The sequence below is a fragment of the Coturnix japonica genome, chromosome 14, assembly GCF_054131305.1.
Source record: "Coturnix japonica strain WE chromosome 14, WE-NBRP24, whole genome shotgun sequence".
NCBI lineage: Eukaryota > Metazoa > Chordata > Aves > Galliformes > Phasianidae > Coturnix > Coturnix japonica.
In genome coordinates this window covers 5628914-5651475 of record NC_140676.1, presented here as the reverse complement: position 1 = coordinate 5651475, position 22562 = coordinate 5628914, and the positions used below count along the sequence as shown (strand labels likewise).

At 42.7% G+C, this 22562-nt stretch overlaps 1 long non-coding RNA gene across 1 annotated transcript; it reads left to right on the top strand.

Moving 5' to 3' along the window:
- Positions 1–9182: 9182 nt before the first annotated feature.
- LOC107318850 (uncharacterized) lies at positions 9183–19628 on the top strand. Its single transcript, XR_014934165.1, has 5 exons — positions 9183–9339; positions 10682–11766; positions 13117–13260; positions 15290–15424; positions 19501–19628. It is a non-coding gene; the product is annotated as an uncharacterized LOC107318850 (long non-coding RNA).
- Positions 19629–22562: the final 2934 nt, after the last annotated feature.

Below are 22562 nucleotides of genomic sequence, written 5' to 3'. Positions count from 1 at the left end.
GCCAGCTGGCAACCAATGCAGATCCACAGGGGTGGATACTGGGGCTGGCCCTGTTTAATATCTTTATTGATGGTGTATGTGAGGAGATGGAGTTCACCCTCAGTAAATCTGCATATGACACCAAGTTGGGAGGAAGTGTTGATCTGTCTGGGGGTATGAGGGTTCTATATTGGGACTTGGACATGTTGGGTTGATGGGTCAAGGCCAATGGGTTGAGGTTCAACAAGATGAAGTGCTGGCTCTTGCATGTTGGTTTCAACAACCCTGGTCACTGCTTTAGGCTTTGCGCAGAGCGGCTGGAAAACTTGTGGGGGAAAAATGTTTGTGGTTTAGTGGGTATGGGTGGGGGTGGGTCAACAGTTGGGCTAGATGGTCTTGGTGATCTTTTCCAATTTCAAGGATTCCATAGCTCGAGGCTTGGGAGTGTTCTGCAAAGCTTCTGCTCTTCATCCTCCCCTGCAAAACCTACCTCACTGTACAAAATAGTGCAATGTAAGAATATAAGACATTGCTTTGTGGAAAGGGGGTGCCTTTTGCTATGTAATCTGGATGGGCATGAAGACAATTGGTTCTGCTACCCAGGCTGTGAATGGGCCTCAGGGAACACTCACCTGCAGGTGACCTCAGTGATGTCCCCTCTTCCCATTCAGATGGAGTTGATGGAGCATTTAAGAGGTATTTAGGAAGGAAAAGAAAAGGAGAATAACCCTTTTAATAAGCAGTTTGCCTATGACAGCGCTGGTCAGTCCAGCACATCCACACATAATTAATCTAAAGTAAGTGCTAGATCTGCAATCGTCCATTTAATAGCATTATGGCAATCCAAGATTTAAGTTCCGTGCTTAATGTCTCTGCCTTGTTTAATACCATTACTGCATTATAGATTTAAGGTAGCACTTACATGGTAAATTTTCAAACTGATGTCTGGGATTTAATGTCAATGGAAATTCTACCACTAAATCTTCTGCCCTGCTTTGGAAATGTTCCTTTTAACCTCTCTCCCACTGCTTAACACCTCAGCTAAATGAGAGGCTTCTAAGGTGTTGCTTGTGTTGTGTAGTGCCTTAGTAAACCACGGGCTCTTTGAGAGGGGTTTTGCCCTAATGGAGCACTGCTGGTGGCTGAAGGATGACAGAGCACAGTGTCCTCAGAGACAAAGAAATAATCCAGAGGATTTTTCTTGCCTTCTGTCTGAATTTTCCAGACTCTTTGGCCAAGAGGTTCAATAGACACAGACTGAGCAGAAGAGGTGTGGTCCTGCCATGGCAATAGTTCCCTGAAATGCAGGGGTCATTGTATCACTAGCAGCTGATTAATGGGAATGTTATCTAACCCTCCCAGCTGATAAGCTTGCATCACAGTTTCCCAACTAGGAGTTGGGCTCAGTTTCTCCTAGGTTATCCCACCCTAAGCTAATCAAATGCATTCTGTGTCCTCACTGGTAGCCAGAGCCTGATTTGCAGTAGTCTGTCTTTCTGAGCCCAGGATGTTAAGTTTGGTAAACTAAAAAAATGAGTTATTTGGGTAATTAAAGTTGGTTCAAAGTGGCAGCCGTCACTTCTAGCTCAGCCAGCTGCTGTAAAAATGGATTCTGGAAGAAAATTCTGTTCTTGCACCCTGAAAAGTTGATATAAGGAAGAGCTGTGTCTCTTCATGGTCTCTGTCCCAGGAATGCTGCGTACACACAGAGCCTCCTCACTTAGTTTTGACACAGGTGGAAATATTTGTTCCTGAAGGTCAAAAATTTTGTATTCTTAGCCATTCAGGAGACAAACCCAGCATCGCATTGCTTATATGTTAAAGATTTAACCCCTCCTGATCTCCTTGCAAGTGGAGGTGAAAAACAAGTTGTTTTCTCATGTATAACGAGAACACCAATCCTTCACCAGAATTATTTACTAAATTGCCTTTCATGATCAGTCATCAGAGCAGAAAGAAAAGCAGTAATGAATAGAGAAAGAGGTGATAGGAAGCTAACAAACCATTCACATGGTTTTATTCCTTTGGGCTAAGTCCTTATTCCACCAAAATCGATGCGAATAGAATAGGATGAGTTATGATTTATTGCTACAGTCAGATTTCATTGTGGTGCATTAAAGAGGCTGTGATGATTACAGGTTCTCTCTCAAAACGCTACAAACACAGCAATGTATTTAGAAAGCATCAGATGTCAAACTCCAAACTGTTTCCAAGGGAACCTAAAAAAGTCACATTGCAAAATGAATCCAACTAATGCCTTTCCCACTGCTTGCTTTGTTTCCTTTTGACAAACGCTTATTCTTCGACACATGCTAATCCAAACTCTTCCTTAATGTGGAGCCATTGTAGTCCGTTCTGAGGACAATGTAGCCGTGCTAGCCTTAATCTGGGGGAGTATGTTACATCTGGAGCATAAATCACTTGGCTTTGCTTATTTCATTCTTTGATGGTGCTACAGATAATCAGGGGTGACTTGGAGTCACTCAAGGAGTAGCTACTGCTGGTTTGCTTTGTTATCCCAAATGTTGTGTGTGCACTAATGAAGCTCCGGAATAGCTGGGCTTAATTATGGAGTCTTCAGAAAGCGGTCATGGTTTCTTAAATTCTTATTCTTTTTAATATAAGCAAGCTGGTGTGTGGTTCTTGTTATTTTTTCCTACTTATATCCTCAGTACGGACAGTACAAAAATGAAAGCGAGTCTGTCAAGCCCTTTTGACTACAGCTAAAATTCTATTTGCTATCAGAAGGGATTATGTTAAACTAGGCGTGCTTGGGCTGGAGGTACCTTACTGACATACTGCAATGACAAAAAGCATTACCAGCATGAAGATGCAATTGCCTTTCAAGGGAGCTTAGCTTCCAGGTATGACTGATTGTTTCAGTGTAGCAGCACTGACAGGCTGCGCCGGTTTCATCTGTTGGAAATTTCCCTTGATTTTTATTTGATTTATTTGATTGAAAAATGTTCTCAAAACGCTGGGGTAGGGGTTTTTGTTTATTAAGCATTTTTTTTCTTTGCTAGAAGGGACGTGTCAGGATACTGGAGTCCATCTGATGGTAAGAACTAGGCAGTGACTTTCACAGGCAGAAGGAAGGTTGCAGCTGGAGGACCCGAGCACTGTTTCCATCAGTTGCTGCTGTCACCAGGAAGGTGCAGCTTGTTGGTTTGTGGCCACAGGGTTCTTCCAGCTGAGCCCACTTCAGGTGGCACGCTGGGATGCTCAGTGCCTCCCACTGCCAATCACCTTCAGCATCTGCTGGGCCCCAGCTTGGAGCATCACTGTGGGTGTGCTCCAGAGAATAAATAAATATGAATCCAGTGATTTAAAAAAAAAATGCTCAGTTTGGACTAGATGACCAGGGTCCCTTCCAACTTATGATTCTATGAAAAATGGAAGAGTTCAGAGCTGATGATCAGCAGATGTGTTTGGGCACAGGTAGGGAGTGCTAGATTAGGTATTGCTGGTTTGGGAGGGCTTTGGTGCAGAAAGAGGGGATTCTGAGCACCAGTAGAAATATTGTCTTCTGTTAGATGAGAACTGATGATGCTTGAAAAGATTCTGTGAGGCAAAATAAGTGCATAAACTTGTATACAGGTTCTAGCTGAAATAAATTAATGAGTAACTTTATTCCCTCGTGTGGCTATTTTATTTGAATTGCTAAGTTCTCTGTGTTTTGTTTTGGTCTTTTTACCCTTTCTCCTGTAAGCTGTTTACAGAGTCATCTCAAGCATCTTTTTGTACCTGAAGTTCACCCAGCAGTGCCCAAGGAAGATCCTTGGTGCATAGCTGGCTGGTGGGAAGCATGTCCCTGTTCAATGCAGGGGAGTTGGACTCCGACTTCTAAAGGTCCCTTCCAACTCAAACAACTCCATGATCTCTGGAAGAGATCAATCCTTCAATTGACTTAACAATTCCTAATGGAAGAAAATAACTAATCCTTCCGCACCACAGTGCAAGGTAAGTTCTGAGATCTGCAGTCACACGAGGAAAGATTAAAGTCTGACTGAGGAGAATTTTACTCATTCATTTAATTATGTGATTCAGCCAAAATGAATTGGTCATCCTAGAAGACAGCTGGGAACCAGGATTGCAGCTGTCTTCAGAGGTCCAACAGCAAACATTTGTCATCTCCCAATTAGCTCTGCTCTGCTGGTGTAGAGTCTGAGTCTCAGCCTGGGAAGGAACCTTCCCTGGAGAGCCAGTGAATTATTGAATAGGAGGTTACATATGACAGAACGGTGTATCAGTGCTCTGATGCACTAATAATACTGTATGTCTATGCAGTCCAGATAGCTAATATCTAATGCTTCACAGAGATACCACAGCATTTGTGTGGAGAACAATACCCTCATTGCAGGCAGGAATAGAGTTGTTATTTGTAGTGAAGCTGCTGAATGCTTTTCCTCATAAGACTCCCTTCAGATCACGTGCTTTATGGGGAGGAAAAATGTTTTTTGCTTATTAAAAATTAATATGTATACAAATTAAGATTGATTAGACTGAGTTCAGAGGATATTTTAGACATTGAGCTTTCAGATATCGAACCTTCCTCAGTATCCCCTCATTACTGCTTTCTTGAAGCAGTTTGGTGAATGAAGAATGAGGATTACAAAGAGTTGCCTTCACAGGAGAGTAGAGAACCAGAACCATGTAGAAAAGAAAGCTTCGAGCTTTCTTAAGGAGAGACATCAAGGAAAGATTGACTTTGCTGTAGGATGAGAGTTCTCAGACTTGGTTACACGGCAGTGGATTATAAATTTTATTCTAAATTAAACAGTTACATGTTCAATATTGTGCATTTAGAGAGCTGTAAAAACTCTGAAATGAAATTAACAATAAAAAAGGAACTTACATAACTAATATTGCATTGTAGCGGGATGTAGGACTCTCCTGCTGTTGCTGCTTTGTTTTATTCGTAACTGCTTTATTTTTCTTTCTACCTTGTTTAGGTATCGAAGGCGTTGATAAAACTGATTGCCACATTGCAGGCTTCAACAAACCCATGCAGAGTCTTGTATGAGAATTTAGATGATGAGAGCTAGCTGAATTTCCTGCTGCTGTCATAATATTACTGATGTCTAAATCAGCTAAGCAGAAGCTACAGGAGGGTGTTGGTTTTTGCCGGGCTGTAATGCAGGCAATCTCTTTGCACAAGTCATCTTTTGCTGAGCATCAGGAAGCTGGGTCTGTAGCTGGGTTGTTGTCTGTCTCTCTGCAATAAGTTGGAGCTTCCTTTGGTGGATTCTCTCATTCATGAGGACAGATGCTGGTGAGATATTGACTTCAACATGATGTTACAGTGATTCTTTGCGGTGACAGATCAGATGCAGTGGTTTAACCCAAGATTAACACTGGCTCCACAGAGGCTTCTGGTTGGTAATCTATATTTTGGCACTCAGAAGAGAGCAGCAGACTAATCAGAAGAAGGACTTTCCAGTGGTCAATGAGATTCACAGTCAAAATGCTGTGATTCTGTGTGCGTGATGAGGGGCATATCCTTTCATTTCTCTGTAGCTTAAGTCTCTATCACTAGGCAGCAATTAACATTCCCTTTGGTACTCCGATAGAAGTGCTATTCACTTTTCAGCTGACGTTTTAAGGGCACTCATACCTTCACTTTAGATTCGCGTGTGTGTCAAGGCAGCATCAAGTTCTCATATTCTCTCTTCACTTCTTGTAAGCTCCTCTACAGAGGAGAGCTTTTAGGGAAAGAAAGAAGTCACTCAACTTGTCTCTTTTTTGCCTTTACTGTCGTTTTCAACAATGGAAACTTTCACAAGGATTGCACCTACAAGGGAGCAAGAAGGAAAGAGGATGCCTATTATGCCCATTATGCCTATTTCCAGGGGGAAAAACATGAAGTGTACCTTTTAATAGTAAGTTTTCTTCTTGATCACACTGTGAAATTTATTATTTCAATGGAATCACCCAGGTGTAACTTCAGGGTGGGTTTGGGATGGTGGCTGGGGAGCAGAGGGTGGCTGGGTGCCAGCACTGCCTAGCTCCCTGCAGCTCCCTGCTCTGGGAAGGAGACTAATAGGAAAACCCCATGTACTGGAAATGTTTCTTAGAACAGATCGCTTGTCCAATCAAAAAGTTTATTATCCAGCTCCTATGATAAAATATGCAGAGTTCTGACTTAACAGAAGGAGCTCTCTGCGCTGCAAATCTGGGGCATCGTTCTGTGCAATGTGAAATTACGTTCAGTAAAAGGAGACAAGACAAGAAGTGACATTTCAAGGAAGGGGATTTGTGTTTGAGTCCTGGAGGTCAGCGGGCTGCTGTGAAACACAAAGCAGGGAACTCACCGAACCCACAGCCTGAACAACTCTGCTGTGGCCGCAGGTCTCTGTACTGTGTATTACCCTGAGGATTAAACATCCTCCACCAATACCAAATCTATAGCTGGATGTCACCACAGCCTGGTTACCCTTCTGGTTGACTTAAGACCAAAACGCCTTGGAAGGACTGCCACACACAGAGAGCTGGGTGATTTGAACCTCCCAGAGTGTGAAGGATTACAACAGCCCAAGGGATCAAAGCTAAACCAGCGGTGCTTATGGAACTGCCTCCACGGAGAGATTTATGATGGTTTGGTAACTGCAGCCTGCCAGCGGTAATACAGGTTTTAATAGCAGAGGGAGTAAAACTAATGTTGTACTTCTGCTAGCTGTTGCCTGCACGTTTGCTGGTGTACTTAGTTTCTAAGTTCAGGCCCAGAAAACCTTACTCATCACAGCCCTTAATGCTGCTGTTCTACCACCTGGCTTGATGAATAATTACTGGGATTAATCATTGGAGGGGCCTAGTTCCTTCTTTGAACGTTAGTCTGAAAAATTGCTCTCCCTGGAGGCTTTTGATTTCTCAAGCCTTTCTCTACTGTGACACACAGTGCCTGAAATTCAGTAGCAGCAGAAAACAAAAGGGACAAAAAGAGAGATGGGAGTATATTTACTGTGTATCGAAATAGAGTGCTTTGGTAACTGTACCTCACAGGTGATGTAGCAGCACTTTGATTCTGTCAGGCACTGGGGCTGACAGTCCCCTCTGTCACAGACATCTCCTCTCCCCAGCTTAATAGCCTTGCAATTAGTTGCTGGGTGAAAAAAGTATTCAGTAGTGGTTAATTGCTTCTCCCTGAAATATCTCTGGCATTGCTGCGGAGAATGGTCTCAGTGCTTCTGTCCATAGCATCGTTTAACAGAAAATACAGTGAATTTTTTGGAAATGTCAGGTAAAGCTGCCAGCTCTCCTCCTGGGCTTGGAACGGCCATCGGATCGATTTCCATTACAATGGGGCACAAATCATCTGATTTGCACAGGCGAGGATGAGAAACCATTCCTGGCCTGCAAGAGATGCTGTATTACAGAGAGAGCTGTGGAGAAGCAGAAATGGAGCTCATTCGGTTGGAAGCAATGGAGAGGAATGGAGTGATGCTGAACGTTGGCTAGCAGAGGGGCTCCTCGCTTTTTAGACTTTTACTGACCCTCCTCCCTTCTGGTTTTTACACCCATGGCCTCCAATGAATCTGTGCACTTGTATGATCACCACTCTCAGACTCGCTCCCTTGTCCAACACATGCTTTGCCCCAACAGAAGACTGAGGTTCTCTCTGACTTCCCTCCCGAATGATAGGTTGTCATAAGCTCAGTTGATCAGGAACAAAGCTTTGGATTTTTCCCAACCAGGTGTATTTTCCAAAGTACACCTCTGTTTTATCTGCCATCCAGAAATATTGGGGTTCAACCTCCTTTGCAGATCTTGATTGACCTGGTGGTGATGGATTGATGGTTGGACTTGATCTTATAGTTCATTTTTAGTCTTTATGATTCTGTGCTTTCATTTCACATCATACAGCTGCTTTTCTCTTCTGCATGTGGAGTTGTACCCAGCATTCTCTCAGCTGTAATCAAACTATTGTCTGTTAAAACAAATGACACAAGAAAATCATCTGTGTGATTCTAAGATCTCCCAGTCATCTGGGGATAATCTTTACAAAGACTTTTACCAACCATGTATAGAAGACTCACTCTGTGGAAGTTATGGATACACAGCCATCACATCAGCACGGTTCCGTGATTTACAAGATGAAATGCTCTTTCTGGGGAATGTGCCATAGTTTTATTAAAAACGATTATGAAATGGAGTTGCTGCCAAGCAAAGCATTACCTGGGGTGTCAGCCCAGAAGTGAACAAACCAGGCAGGGTTTAAGTGTGGCTGGTAAAGATGGCTGGATTTGCACATGAATTACAGAAGACTGGGATATTTCTTTTTCTCTGAATCTAAAAATTTATAACAGGGGAAAGAAAAAATAACAAGCCATCTGAAAATTTCCAGCCTTGTACCACTCTACTTTACACAGCAGCTGTGAGCACCTCCTCCTCCACATGATTTGAGGTAAGAAAGTAAGAGAGCATTTTCGATGTGGAACTCTGCAGTTTGCAAATGGTAGTGATGAACCTGATCTGGGGACAGGAAAAATGATGACCTGAATGGCTATCATGGCTTTCCTCCCTTGCATGTTTTATTTTCTGCTCTAATATGACCCATTGCCATACCTGATATGGGGATAAATCTCCAGTGACAGTCTCTTGCACTTGAGGATATCCAGACAAATAAAACTAGACTCTTACTGCACAGAAAATGTGTCAACATTTTTAAGGTGTGCAACAAGTGTGCTCTAAAGTGCTCCAATCTGATCCAATGCAGCAGCGTTTGCTCAGGCCCAGTCCTGAAGCAGTGGCAGCTGGACACCAAACAGCCTAAAACCAAGTCTTGCCCAATGCTTTCTTCTGCTCAGAGCTCTTGCTGTGTGTGTCAAACACAACATTTCTTCTATAGAGAGTCAAGCAGAGTTGGCAGCAAGAAACCCTGCCATCAGTTCCTGAGATTACCAGTGGCCTCTCTGCCCTGTGTGCTGACTTTTTCTCTCTCTAACCAAAGCAGTGCTGAAGCTGTGTTGTCAAATGACTGATTGAGCCCAACATGCTTATGTGATAAGCTACCTGGCCCCTGTTCTATCTTGACAGTTTATGTTACACAACATAATTTTTTTTCCCCTTGAAAAGGAAGATGGGTGTTGTAGAGAATGTTAAATTGGCTCACGCTGCAGCGTAGATTTCATTACCTATGTATTAATCCTTGAGGTGCAGAGCAATTCTCTGCCTAACGTTACTGGAATTTTTTGCATCTTTTCTAGGAACTGAGTATTGATCCCTGGAAAATGAACAACAATTATAATAAAATACAGACAACTACAATCCCAGTGGTCACGTTGAAGGGGGAAATGCTTCATTCGCACCTCATAAGAGCATTCAGAACATGAGTGGAGGGCAAATTTCTTCCTCCGTCACTGGGTAAGTGGTATCCATAGAGTAATGGCTTTTTGAACTTCCTAGGATTAGACTACAGTCAAATTATTGTGTGACTAAATGAGGTGAAAGATAAAGTGCTCTTCCTTATCATGTGAAGCCAATTTCACTTCTTTAAAATTGTTTTTCCATATTCCAGCCTCAGTCTGGTATGTAGTAATTTAATCTTAATTTAATCTTAAATGAAGTATGGGAAACTGTAGTGTCCACAATTAGATAAAACAGGATATGCCATAAATGACACCAACACAACTGAGGTATAAGTGAGCTTGGATCACATCTGTCCTCATGGATGAGGGACTTCAATGGAATTTCCTACCAATGGAAGCTCCATCTCAGCCTAGAGAGGCAGAAAAGATCCAGCTTTGGATCTGGCCTCATAATGCCCAGAACATTGTTCTTCTATGCTTTCTGCCGAGTTTCTTATTGTCTGTATTGCATCTGTGGGAGAGATCAATGACACCTGAGACATTAATGGTATTATGTAAATATTTATCCTACTTTTCAAAGTAGTATTTCTGTGGTTTCTAGTTTACTTCTGAGAGATCCATGAAGAGTAACCTGCTCCAATGCTCCCTGTCACTTGGCTTAATTTCTTCAGCTGGGAAATGCTTAGGGGGGCCACGAATCCAAATAGGTTCAAAATCAAGGCAGTCAATGGACAGATAATGTCAGTCAGTCAGATACTGTTTGTGCTTGACAGAAGAAATATCAATAGCTGGCATGACTGATGAGCAATGAAGGAAACTTCACCCACATACAAAAAGTAAATAGATGGGGTTTGAAAGCCAAGTGTTACATTCATTTTGTGACTTCTTATTTTCCTCTTTATAGAGGTAGATTTAGTTTTACTTCTCAGCACAGTTCTCTACTCCAAGAACCCTTCATAATGATTAAATACAAAGTGGCCTTTATGGCAGCACTATTAATAAGGGTGCCCTGCCAGTCACTGTGGGTACCTGAATGGAGCTCCAGTGACCTGCCACCAAGGGGAATGGAGAAACAATAGATAGTGCAGTGTTTTTTGGCTACAGTCTAATCTTTTGAGTTCTGCCAGGCTATAAATATACATAGAATAATTTACATATTTATTGCATTCATATTTACCAGGTTGAAAGCACTTCAGGTCTCTCACGTACTGTGGTCAAAAATGCCAGCAAGGTCATTCTAAACCGTACAGAAATTCACAAATATGCTTCCCAGTGACATAAATGCATTGGTTTGAAAGCAAAGAAACAAAGGCAAGGGAAAGCAATATGTGGGCCTGTTGTGAGTACCAATGGGGATGACTTGAAAGGATTTTATAAATGCATTATATTGTTTATAGGCAAAATATCGATGGATGCATCTCCATTACTGTTCTGGAACAATGTGACCTGGATTAGCTCATGGAATAGGAGATCAGATCACAATGAAGAGCACCCTGCTGCCTTAAGTAGGAGTTAAGAAAGTCATAGTGGAGAAAGGACAGAAAAGTGTACAAGACCAAACGTACGTAGCTGTCATTTCAAATGTGCCTGTTTCAGGAACTCAAGGTCATATTTCCAATGGACAAAGAGGATCTCAAAGCATTGCCTAAGGCTCTGCCATTGTGGAATGGTGTTCTGATACATCCAAAAATCCATTTGAAACCTACTTGTATTTTTAGCTGCCTTCCATCCAGTACAGGATTTTGGGGACTTTAAGACACAACCACACTGTGATAACAGCTAGATTCTTTATGATTCTGCTGTGCGGCATGACAAACCCAAGTGCACGCTGGCATGCTTAACAAGGACAAGATAAAGAGTGCCAGCACGAGTTACGTTGGGAAGGAATGATGCAAGGTTCTGTTGCTGCGTTGCTTTCACACTTCCCAGCCTTTTGACCAAGCTGCGCCACAGAAATGTGAGAAACATGTCATTTGCTGGAGGGGTGAGGAAATACTGCTATTCTGAGCAGGAAAGAATAAAGTCAGTCACTGAGCCAATATGTAGATCACTGAAGAGTTTACATATTGTCATCAAGTCTGGGTGCCAGGGCCTGATGTCTTTGGTGGCACATCAGCAACCTAATTAGCAACTTGAAGTTTCAATTCTGAGATGACTATTTGACACTCACTAAAAGGCTGATACTTGACATCTGGTTTGACAGGTTATGAAGCATCACAAAAATGCTTTCACGAACAAAGGAATTCAGTACATCCACTATAGCCTACAAAAGACCCTGCTGTGATCCTGGAGGTGATGGGATTCCCAGGAACAGTTGCAGCAAAGCAGGGTTTGGCCATTCATCCTCCATGGACACTGAACATGCTGCCACCTCAACCTTCAGGGCAGGAAACAACATTTCTAATTTCTTCACAAGGATCAGTGGACATGAGAAAACAGAAGAGTACCAGTCCTGATGTGACTCAGTTTCTCCAAGACTGAGGTATGGTTTGGTATCTGGTGCGGTTGAGACAGAGAATAATATGCTGAGTATTGAAGCACTTTACAACAGTTATGAAAGATGAGTCACTCTGCTTAGCAGCTGTGACAGAGCAGTAAGGTCATGCCAGTGTGCACCAGTTCACTTTACCAGATAATTTTTTCCTTTGGGAAGCTAAAGCATTAATGGTAATCTTCTGCTTTTGGTGTAGAGATGCTTTTACCACACTGCCGTATATGGAAAAGGCCACATCTTCAATGTCATTGCTGCTTTTGTGCCCAGTGCTGTTCTGGAGAGCTTTGCTGTGGCAAAGACTTCAGAATTTTGCCTCAAGTCAATTGCTCTGCCAAGGGCTACCAACAGGATGAGCATGGAGGTCTGTCTAATCCAGTATCCTCACCTTCACCATGGCCAAAATCAGAAGGTGCAAAACCATTTACGCTGTACTTGTGCGTCAACAAACTGTGATCCTGGAAAAATAACAAGAGACATCTATTAAAAGCTGGGGGCTTTCCAGTAATGACTCCCATAAACCTATCACACCCATTGAAACCAACTAGGCATGCCATTTATTTGGTGTTTTGATAAATTATAGCTCTGGGGTGCACCCAGGGCCAGATTTTTAAAGCTGTTCAGCTGTTTAACTCTCATTGATTTCAGCATAATTGATTTCAGTGGGAGTTAGGTGCCTGCACTGCTCCTCACTCTGGGCCAGTCCCTTCTATGGTAACTGCACCAATTAGGCAGGAGAGCAATTTATCCAGGGCCCCATTAAATAGAATCAATGGTGCCCAATTACATCTAAATTAGCAGTTCAGCTACTCTGATGGTTGAACAGGCTGCATGGCTGCTGCCATCCCACTGCCATCACAAATGACACAGGGAATCTCTTCCATTGTGTCCCAGTTACAGCAAGAGTCATCCAGGAATAACATCCTGCTTCCTCACTCAACCCATGATGTTTTTCATCCTCCCACCAGGTCATTCTGACATTGCAACAGACTAATGGTGTAACGGATACTAGGAAGGAAAGCAAGCTGAATCCAAATCTAAATGAGTGGGGCTTACATAATTAGAGGGTGAGAGAAAGAGAAACTGGAATCAGAGACAAAGTCTTTTCAAGGTTTCCAAGGCAGCAAGTGGCTGCTTCTCGTACAGCATGCACCACAATTGTGTTTTCAATTCCACAGCATCAGTTTTCTCTACAATGAGGAGAAAAAACCCACTCTTTTGAAATGTGAGTACCTTTGAAATAATAGAGAGAAGGTCTGTGACATTATGCTCCACATGAGTAGTTGTGGTGGTATCTTCATTTATTCGATATCATCTCCTGACATTTCATTCCATTTTCAGGCAAGTCATTTGTAATGTTATGTGCAGAAGATTCTGGTGTTGTGATCTTCCACTTTTGCCCTGCATTTAATACTGAGGATCATTCAGCCATGGTGAAACCAGCTGGAGGAAATTCTCTCCTGCAAGACACGAAGGCCAATGATGGTATGAAAGATGCGGGGCTGCTTTGTCATTTATTGCTCTACATTCCATATGTTAGTCTGATTGGTGTAGGGCAAGGTCTATTTATTAATACAACAGCTCATGTGAATTGCAGGCAGCTGACAGCAACAAATAAAAGCATCCAGGAAGGCAACACAGAGCAGAATAGCCTTAAGGGAACTTCTGAGGTGCTGCAAAACCTGATGAGGACAATAGGGCTGAGGGCTCAGCCTTCCCCAGCACTGTGCTTCAGGAGATAACTGTAAGAGAAAGGGAAAAAAGACCATTTCTGGCAAAGCCAGACGATTTCTGTCAAGCTATCAGAACAATACCAACAGGTAAAGTGGGTGAAGAAGCTAACTCTAGGAAATACATGAACATTCCCCCAGACAGATGGATCTTTCTATATAGGTCAAACTTTTGTTTTCTGCCAGCCCTCTTTCTCACTCCTAGGATGATGCCAGCTGCACTACACAGTACTGCTTCTCCCTCGCTCTTGAAAGAAAGCTTTTTCCAGGTGCCAAATCCAATCAGAACAATGTAGGTAGCTCAGCTGATGACAGGGAACCGGAGCCAAGGTGCTGGGAGCAGTAGAATGCACAGGCAGCTTCAGGAGTCTGCACCACCAGGAGACAGAGCAGCACCAGGACGTCCCTCCCAGCACAAGCAACCTTTAGTATCCTCAAGAGTGCCTGAAAAAACGTAAATTCAGACTAAAGCCATTTACTTTTGAGATCAGCCTTTAATGAGGCTCCTTGTTACCCACAACCTCGCTGCAGAATAAATGAGCCAGTTAATGCACTGCAGGTAGATCAGCGCACCGTTGTGCTACAATGCATTGGTTCATGCTTACTACTCTTAAGGAAAAATATGAATAAATCATTTAGCAAGATTTCTTTCCCTTACTCTTTGCAAAGCCTACAAATTAATTCCTCAATGGGCTTTTGTTCTAGCACTTAACCTGAGCTTTTCAGCTGAACCACTGCTCATTTCTCAGTTCTTGTCTTATTCTGCAAGGAAATAGCTTTACATTATGCTGACTTCTGCCTCTGCCCTTGGTATAGCTGCACCAGACAGGTCAGAATAAAAAAACAAACACGTACTTGGGTGAGATCTCTACCACAGTGGCTAATTTTGTCAGAAAAAAACCTCTTTGCTCTTCATAGGACCATAAGCAAGCACCACTACTAAGGTACTTCCCTCAAGGTAGCTTTCACCAAGGCCAGAGATAATATAAAAAGTGGCTCATTTCTTCTAAAAGAAAGAGGGAAATTAAAATATTTACAACTTTGCTTCCCTCCTCCAATCTATTTCTTCTCTCTACTCTTCTTTACATAATTGTTTGCTATTCACTATTGAGTCCAACCAACCTCTTTTATAACGTGCTGATCTTGATAGTTGTGGGAAGGAGGGCACAGAGACAAATGAAGTAATTACTTCCAGCCTTTTGCTTGTAGAATCTGGCAGTTAAGAAAAGCTTCAGTAGTATTGTACTTGTGATGTAGAAAACATTAAAAAAGAAGTGGTGTTAGTTGGCCAAAAGCTTAGTGACTGAAGAAATTGGCTCCAAATATCCATACCTCAGGGCAAAATCTGGCTTCCTCCATCCTGGTTAGATGATGTTTTCACACGCTAGGCTGTAAAATTGCTAAGCAGAGGATTAGGGTTGTGGTTCCTTACTATGTATGACACATAAGGGCACCTTCTTGCCATGGCAGGGAGGTAGAGTTATAGCTAGGAGATATGTAAAATTACAGCAGAAACAATAAAGGTGGAGGGAAAATGCTTTGCTCATCAGCGAGCATTACTGAGATACCAGGTGGGAAAAATGGCAGAATCTTGAATATTTCCTGTTGTCACATATCTGGTGCTTCAAGTAAGTGTTGGGCTAGAAGCAAAATAAGGCTGGGAGTGCCAGTGTTCCTCATTGTATATTGTACTTTTCTGTTGTAGAATTTCCCATTTCTTGTCTTTTTGTCATTACCAAATTTCTCTGTTTCTAAAGTAGTTGCTTCTACCCCATCCCCCACAGGACAGTGCTCTCCTGAACCATAACTCCCTGTGGTTAGTTCTTCCTGAGACCAAACTCTTGGTGCATTTAATGAGCTGTGTCACAAAGCAAGAATGGCGCCAGGTCCAGAAACCTCTGAACAAGATTTCAGCCCAGGTTAGTGCTTTTATTTTTACTAGTAAGTATGACTAATCTCCAGTGCCTCCAACAGAGAAAGGAGTGTCTTAGCCAAGAGTTTTAATACTTCCCGAAGGCCTTTTTCAGTTGATTCAGGCTGGCTAATAAGTCTATACCTTGTGCTCAAGCTTTAAAACATCTGTTCTAAGTGCACCCTTTTAGCCCTTTGAGTTTGGCCGTACACGTGCTATTTTTGGCTTTGCTGGTGACTGACATGTTGTCCTGCTGACTGTGTTATTTCACATCCTGGAAACACCGCGGGCTGAGAGCTACAGGGCTCTCAGTATGGGAAAAACTCATTTCTTCTTTACATCTCCAAAATGTGAGCGCATCCCAGCAACAGTCACCTAACGGTGACAAGTGGGGAGAGAAGTGAAGTGAGTGTTGTAAAGCATTAGTGCTTAATAAATGAGTCGGGCAGCAGACAGAACTTGACCAGCTGGAATCTCAAATATTGGTGTGGAAGAGGAGTATTTATAGACAGGGGCTGCACCAACCCTGTTTAAAAATACTGACAGAAGTTTGAAGGTGAACTCAGATTACTGCATAGGGTGGAAATGGCCAACCTACAGCGTAACATTTGCGCTTCTCTGGAAAGCTTTGGGATTTCAAGCAGCCTGAGGCAAAGCGTATTGCACGCACTTGGTGCCTGTCATGTGTCCAGCCCTCTCTGCTCGGGAGGATGGCTGTCAGTAGTCGTGTATGTGTGAATATGTGTTTGGATAAAGCATTACTGGAAAGGGAGCTCATGCAAACTCCTCTTCGCTGAGGTCACCTGAAAAATTTCCACTCGCAGCTCTTTCACTGCAGTTGTTTTATAACTACAGCCAAACTTGGCCACTCCAGAATTTTTAACCTTTGCTACCTCATTTCCATACAGGGAGGCTTTTCTCCTGAACTTTTATTGCTCAAAATTTATGCCCAAAGTAGTATAAATACCCATTGCACCTATTTTGCGTTTCCATGTAGATGGCTCCAAGCTGGAGCATACAACAGCAGCAATGGGATATAGATCATGCCCCAGTATTTATCAAGGGATACTTCCATTTCCTCAGACACATGCAGCAATAAAGTATTGGAAGGGGAGCTGAGTTTGACACAGGTCTCATTGATTCAGCACATAATAATCTTTCCTCTGGCACCGAGAGCAGTCTTGGCAGTACCCAAAATGTCTCCATGTCTGCGAGGTGTCAGCTGCCGACATAGTGGGAGATTGAATTCAGCCCAGGGCAGGGGGAGGATCATTGCTGCTGGTGGCTGCAAAATCATCCAGGGCAAAAGGAAAAGGATAGAAACACCCGTCCAGTTCAGTAGTACTTTCCTGGGATTAAACCTATGGAAACATTGATACTGATTTTGCTGAGGGTAGCATTTTTTATTTTTATTTTTTTGTTTTTGCTGGGTTTCGTTGTTGTTGTTTCTTTGTTTGTTTAACTACTTCTTGTTGTGCTTACTGAGGATCATGAGATCATTCTGTCTCTGAGTCCTTATATCTCCCTGTCTGCCACTAACCTTCCCCAAAACTAACAAAAATTCTGCCAGCATTCAGCTGAAGCCAATTTTCAGCTGAACGAAAGGCTGGATCACATTCTTTATCTTTATTAGACCGGTAGGCAATGTGGTCAAAAGGAGGCCTCATGGATGGATGGATCTAACCAGAGTTAAAATGGTTAAATATCCCAAATCCTACAAAATCTAACTGCAAGAAGCCAAAAATCACCAGTGCCTGGTTCTGTGAAATACACAAATGGCTGCACCCCATCCATCCTGCCCAACAGAGAAGATGAGTTTGTTGCTGTACAGCAGGCAGAGCATGATGGTGCTTGTTAGATCTAGATATGCTTCAGCAGAAAACTTTCAGATGATACCTGATAATTTACTATATCAGTGAGCACTGATTTTGCATTTTACTTAAGGTACAGAAGAAGCTGTAAACATTTATACAAACCCAGAGGAGAATTGGGCATAGTTAGGCTTGCTGTGCTGTCTCCCAAGATGATTCATGAGCAGCAGTAATGGATCTGCATGCAAGGACAGCACTGCCAGAGTTAATATCCAGATCGTTCCCTGTTTGGGAAAGGCATTTTATAGGTGTCTGAAAACAGGTTGGTTAATCATCAGAGCCGGAGTCATTCAGATGTGAGGTATTTTGGAGATGAGGCAGAAGAAAGAAAAAAGGCTGCAATGCATCCCAAAGGTGACAGACCTGACAGCAATTTGTTTCTTCCAGTTGAAGTGATGCTTCATCTGAGTTGACGTCAGGGAGTGTGGCTGGGTGTGAATCTACATAGACTTTGTTTTATTGATGCTGCATACAGGATGAAAGTGATTGTTTTTTTTTAACGTGGCAACAAAGAACACAAATACTCATAAAAATAGTGTTTTGCATAGCACAGGTTACAAAGAATGAACAATATCGCAAAGAAATTTGCTTAATTACATCTGTTTAACCACAACATTTTGTGAGATGTTATTTATGGAGAATAAGAAAAATGCCATAAGGGATAGCGGCTCATGCCCTTAAATACTAAGCATAGTTCTTGCACTGGCAGCATGAGAGATGATGATCTATGTCTCTAATTATAACCAATTTGGATCTTCCACACTTGATTTGGCTTTTTGCCAGTGAGAACACTGTGCCAGCATCTTTTCCTTCCAGCCTTTCACACTAAAACTATACCAAACAAATTTATGTCAAACCAGCATCGACTTGGTTGGAGAGTTACCGTTCGTTACTATTTGCGAATTACTGCAAAAAAAATGTGAAACACTTCAGAACTGCTATTTGTTCTGAATGATTTTTGGAGCAGGTGCCGACAGCGTGCCTATACTGATGGGGAGGGGGAGAGGAAGAGGGAGTGTGTGTGTTGGGTTGTGTGTTAGAGGAAAGCAATGCTGGAAGAGCATGAGTTGAGGTGAAGACCTTGACCTGTCCCTGCTGCCTTGTTTCACATGCCATGTATATGCTGTTCAAATTCTTTCCGGTATCTTTTTAGCACCCTTGCTGTGGGTTTTCTTTGCTGGTGTAAACTGCCTTGTGCTAACAGTTGGATTTCTGCCTTGCACACCATTGCCTGGCTTGTACTTGCATGTATGTACTACCTGCCAGCAGTTGGGTCTTAGTGAATCCTGCTCTGAGAGCAAAAGTTCAAAGAGAGAAGGTAAAATCTCTTAACCAGAAAACGCCTGCTAGATTAAATCTAAATGAAATCCTTCTTGGTCCTTTGTAAGATCTAAACAGCCCTTGCTGAAGCTTTTCTTTCTCAGCTTAACTCTTAAGATGTCTTATGCATTTTCTATCTAGGGAATATCCACTAATAAGGTCTGAGCACACTCTTGCAATTTATTTTAAAGCTAACTAACACTAACCTATCCCTAAAGGCTTGTTTTCACTTCAGGACTCCACCTTAATTACCATAAATTTACCCATACTTGGGTTTATGTATTACTGGCCTGTCTTCCATCTTGACACCTTCTTTCTGGATTTAGGAAGGTTCTGGGATCTGGGGCAGCAGAGATCACCTTCAGGTGATGGGCAGCAGAGAACAAGGGAGAATCAGTCAAATAAATTAGCACATTTCTCCATTCGATCTCTCAGCCCCCAAGTTTCTGCAGAGGGAAGCAAAAATGAAGGCAAAACTGAACTGAAATCTATGGCTTTGGTGGCTGTAGGGAAGGATCCAAAAGATTTTTCCCCTAAACAGTGTTTCAGATGAACTGAGACTATGCAACTAAGTTGGCTGAGGATAACAATAAAGGCTGGGGGAAAAAAAGCATGGAAAACTTCCATGTTCACATTTTTACAACAAAATATCTCACTTCTGGCTTTGCCAGTTGCTGGGGTACGTTTTCAAGCCGAAAAGATTTGCTTCTTCATGCTGAGAAAGGAATTTTTACTGAAATAAAGAAATTGACCTAGAACTGGTTTATTATAAGGGAGAAAAGTTTATAAAGGTAAATAATCCAAAGCTGAAGAAAACTATTTTTTTTTCTTTCTTGAAGTATCCATTTTTACTTGCCCTAAACTGATTTTCTCCAATGCTCTTCTATTTCAGCCATTAAATCCCAGAGTTAAATTCTGAGTGCACTTCATCCCTTCAAGCTGTGCCGTTCTGACTCCTCAGCACTCCTGGGGCCTTTGCGGGATTTAAGAGCATGGCACAAAAGGACACATTTCCAGGGTGAAGATTTAATTTGATTTTGGGCTGTGTGACTGCGGGTGGGCAGAAAAGCAAATAAGAACTTCCTCCTGTCTCTACATCAGTTCTGCTAATCGGAGCTCTGTGTAAGTGAGCTGATTTGCTTGGTTATGGGTGCAAAATGAACTGAAGTGATTCTCCACCCACCAAATGTCCAGCCAAAAGCAACTTATCCTGCTAGAAAATAAGGAAAACAGCAATGTCCTGCTGCTCTGTGCCAGCTATAGGTTATTAGTCTCCTTGAGCGGGAAGGCAATAAGACGAAAGTTCAAATGAGCAGTCACAGAATCATTAAGGTAGGAGATGACCTGTATGATCCTTCAGTCCAACCATCAACCCACCCTCACCATGCCCTCTGATCCAGTGCCACATCTCCATGGCTCTTGAACACCTCCAGGGACAGCGAGAAACGCCACCTCCCTAGGCAGCCTGAGCCAATGCATTACCAGTGAACCCAAGAGTGCTTCTGGCCTTGCACTGAAGGGTTGGTCATGGCTTTCTGGTGTAGAACACCCAGTTTGTTGAACACACAGGGTTGGGGTGGGCAGCTCAGGGGCCATAGGTGCAACCACCAAAGCAATAGTTCCACATGGGTGTGTGTTGTGCCCCTGCCCACTCTGGGAACCCTTCAGCCAAAATGTCCCCATGATCCCCAGCCATACACACTCCCTGGTGTATGCATGCCCTTAGGGAGTGAGCAATGCAACCATGGCCCAAATTTCCCGATATCATTTAGATTTCATTGCCAGCTAAACTGTGCTGTCTTGGGAATACCCTGACGATGCATATCTGCAGCTGATGAGCTAGGATTAGAAAGACTTTATATAAGGCCTGTTTGATTAAGTGGCTATTACCAACTAAAAACTCGGTGCTTCCCGTTAAGTACTCTCAAGTGCATGTCCTGGTTTTACTTATTCTGCATTTGCATTATGCTTTGGAAGAGGCAGCCTGGCCTTTTTTCTCACCCAGGCCCACTTTGCCAACACTGATAAGATGCTCTATCTTGTTGAGCGCTAGCGTAAGAGATGCAAGGTACCAATGGAGCCTTTCCTTAAAGGTGTTTTTCTATGATCACCACATCTTCCTGTAGTTTACAGTGTAAATTAGCCCAGTGCTGTGAACTTTATCCTCACCACTAGATCCTGTGGTGCCTTGCCCCAAGGCAGCTTCTTCCTTACAGCAGATCAGATCAAAGCCGGTACTGTGCACAAAAGACTAAAACAATAGCGCTCTCACCTATTGTCTTTGTTTCTATTGCTGTGCCAGTGCAGTTTGATTTGCTGTCTTCTGCAGCATCTGTGCTCAGGCTTCAGTGATTCCCCATAATAGCCCAATATACTTCTCACGATCCTTGTTCAATTTATACACACACCCCACTTTAATCCGTCTGTCCAGATCAGTTATTTCATACTTTGGTACATCAAATTGCATTCACCATCTGCTGGCCCAGTTGCCCTACATAAGCCAAACGCTCTGAAGGTATAATTGTAATACTGTTCATTATTTGCTTGCTCCCATTCTTCCTAAAATGCATAAGGACAGTAAAACTGATGAAATAACTTAAAGCTCATTTAAATTCCCTCCAGGTTTTTTACACCGCTCTGATCAAAATAGTCCTTGAGAAGAAGCCATGCATCCCACAAGACCCTTGGTGCCCTCAGATACTATCTGTGAAAAACAGAGTATTTCTGTAGGACTGGAGCTCAGCATACCAGCATTAACTAAGCAGAGAGCAAATGCTATCAGCACATAAGCATGCTGTTAAATCGTTGCACAGAAGAATTCCAGTCTGGTTAATCACGATCTGATTTTTTACTGCCCCTTCCACGAAAGAAACATGCCCAAAAGATGATTTTCATCTTGTCATATCTGTTCTCATCTATATTCCAGCCAAAGCTCGTTGATCTTGGACTGTCTTACTATGCGTTGGGCTCAGGCAGTTTTTCAAGCATTTGCAAAGAATGTTTGTAAGCACCAACCCTCTTCCCCAGGGATAACTGCTCCCTCAGCTTTGATTTAATGCTGCCTGCAGTCAGGAGGCCACCCACAGACTTCCAGCTCTGTCTCACTTGCTTCATTCCTACTTCAGCATGAAGAGCAAGCATGGGTGGAACAAGTATGTATGAAGACTGATAGGAAGCCCAAGGTTGGCATTTCCTTTCAGGACATGTGCTGGGGAGGAAGCTGCTGAAGAGCCATGGAGAAGTACCCCTCATATGCACAGCAAATGCAGGTTTGAATGCAATGCATTCCACCAGCACGCTCCTGGAGGAGCAACTTAGGTGGAGATAAATAAGACATGTAATTTCTTGTCAGGCTGTTGCATTTCCCACCGCTCGTTTTAACAATTACGCTCTGTGACTTTTTTATTAAACAACTGAAAAGACAGATTATTGTAGCCTGGGAAGAAAAATTGCCTGGAGAGATGAAACATATCCAGACTTTTTTTTTTTTTCTTGCACTTTTCAAGGTGTTGCAAGGAATGTGTTTTCAGTTCAGCACTCAGTAACCAGCGCTGTGGTTTTGGCACTTATTACCAGGCTCACCTCTGCAGCAGCCAACTTCTTAGAACCAAACCTGGGTGAAGCAGAAGGGCTGGTCTAAGCTGGGGCTTGGTTTGTTGCTGCTGAAAGAGAGAGCACAACTTTCTCCCACTGGAGTCAATGGAAACTTTGCCACAGATTACGACAGGAATCATTAGAGTCCCACATTTCTTTTCATGAGCAGCTTTCTTTAGGTCATATTTTTAAAGCAATTAATGAAAGAAGTGATTGCCCTTGAGTGAGCAGTGCCCCAGTGTGAACTGTAATCAATGCTCCTCTTTGCACTGATATCTGTGCCAATTAGAGGATTTTTTCCTGTAGAAAGGTTACCCAAACATCATTTTATTTCTTCTTACTAATTATTTTCCATAGTTT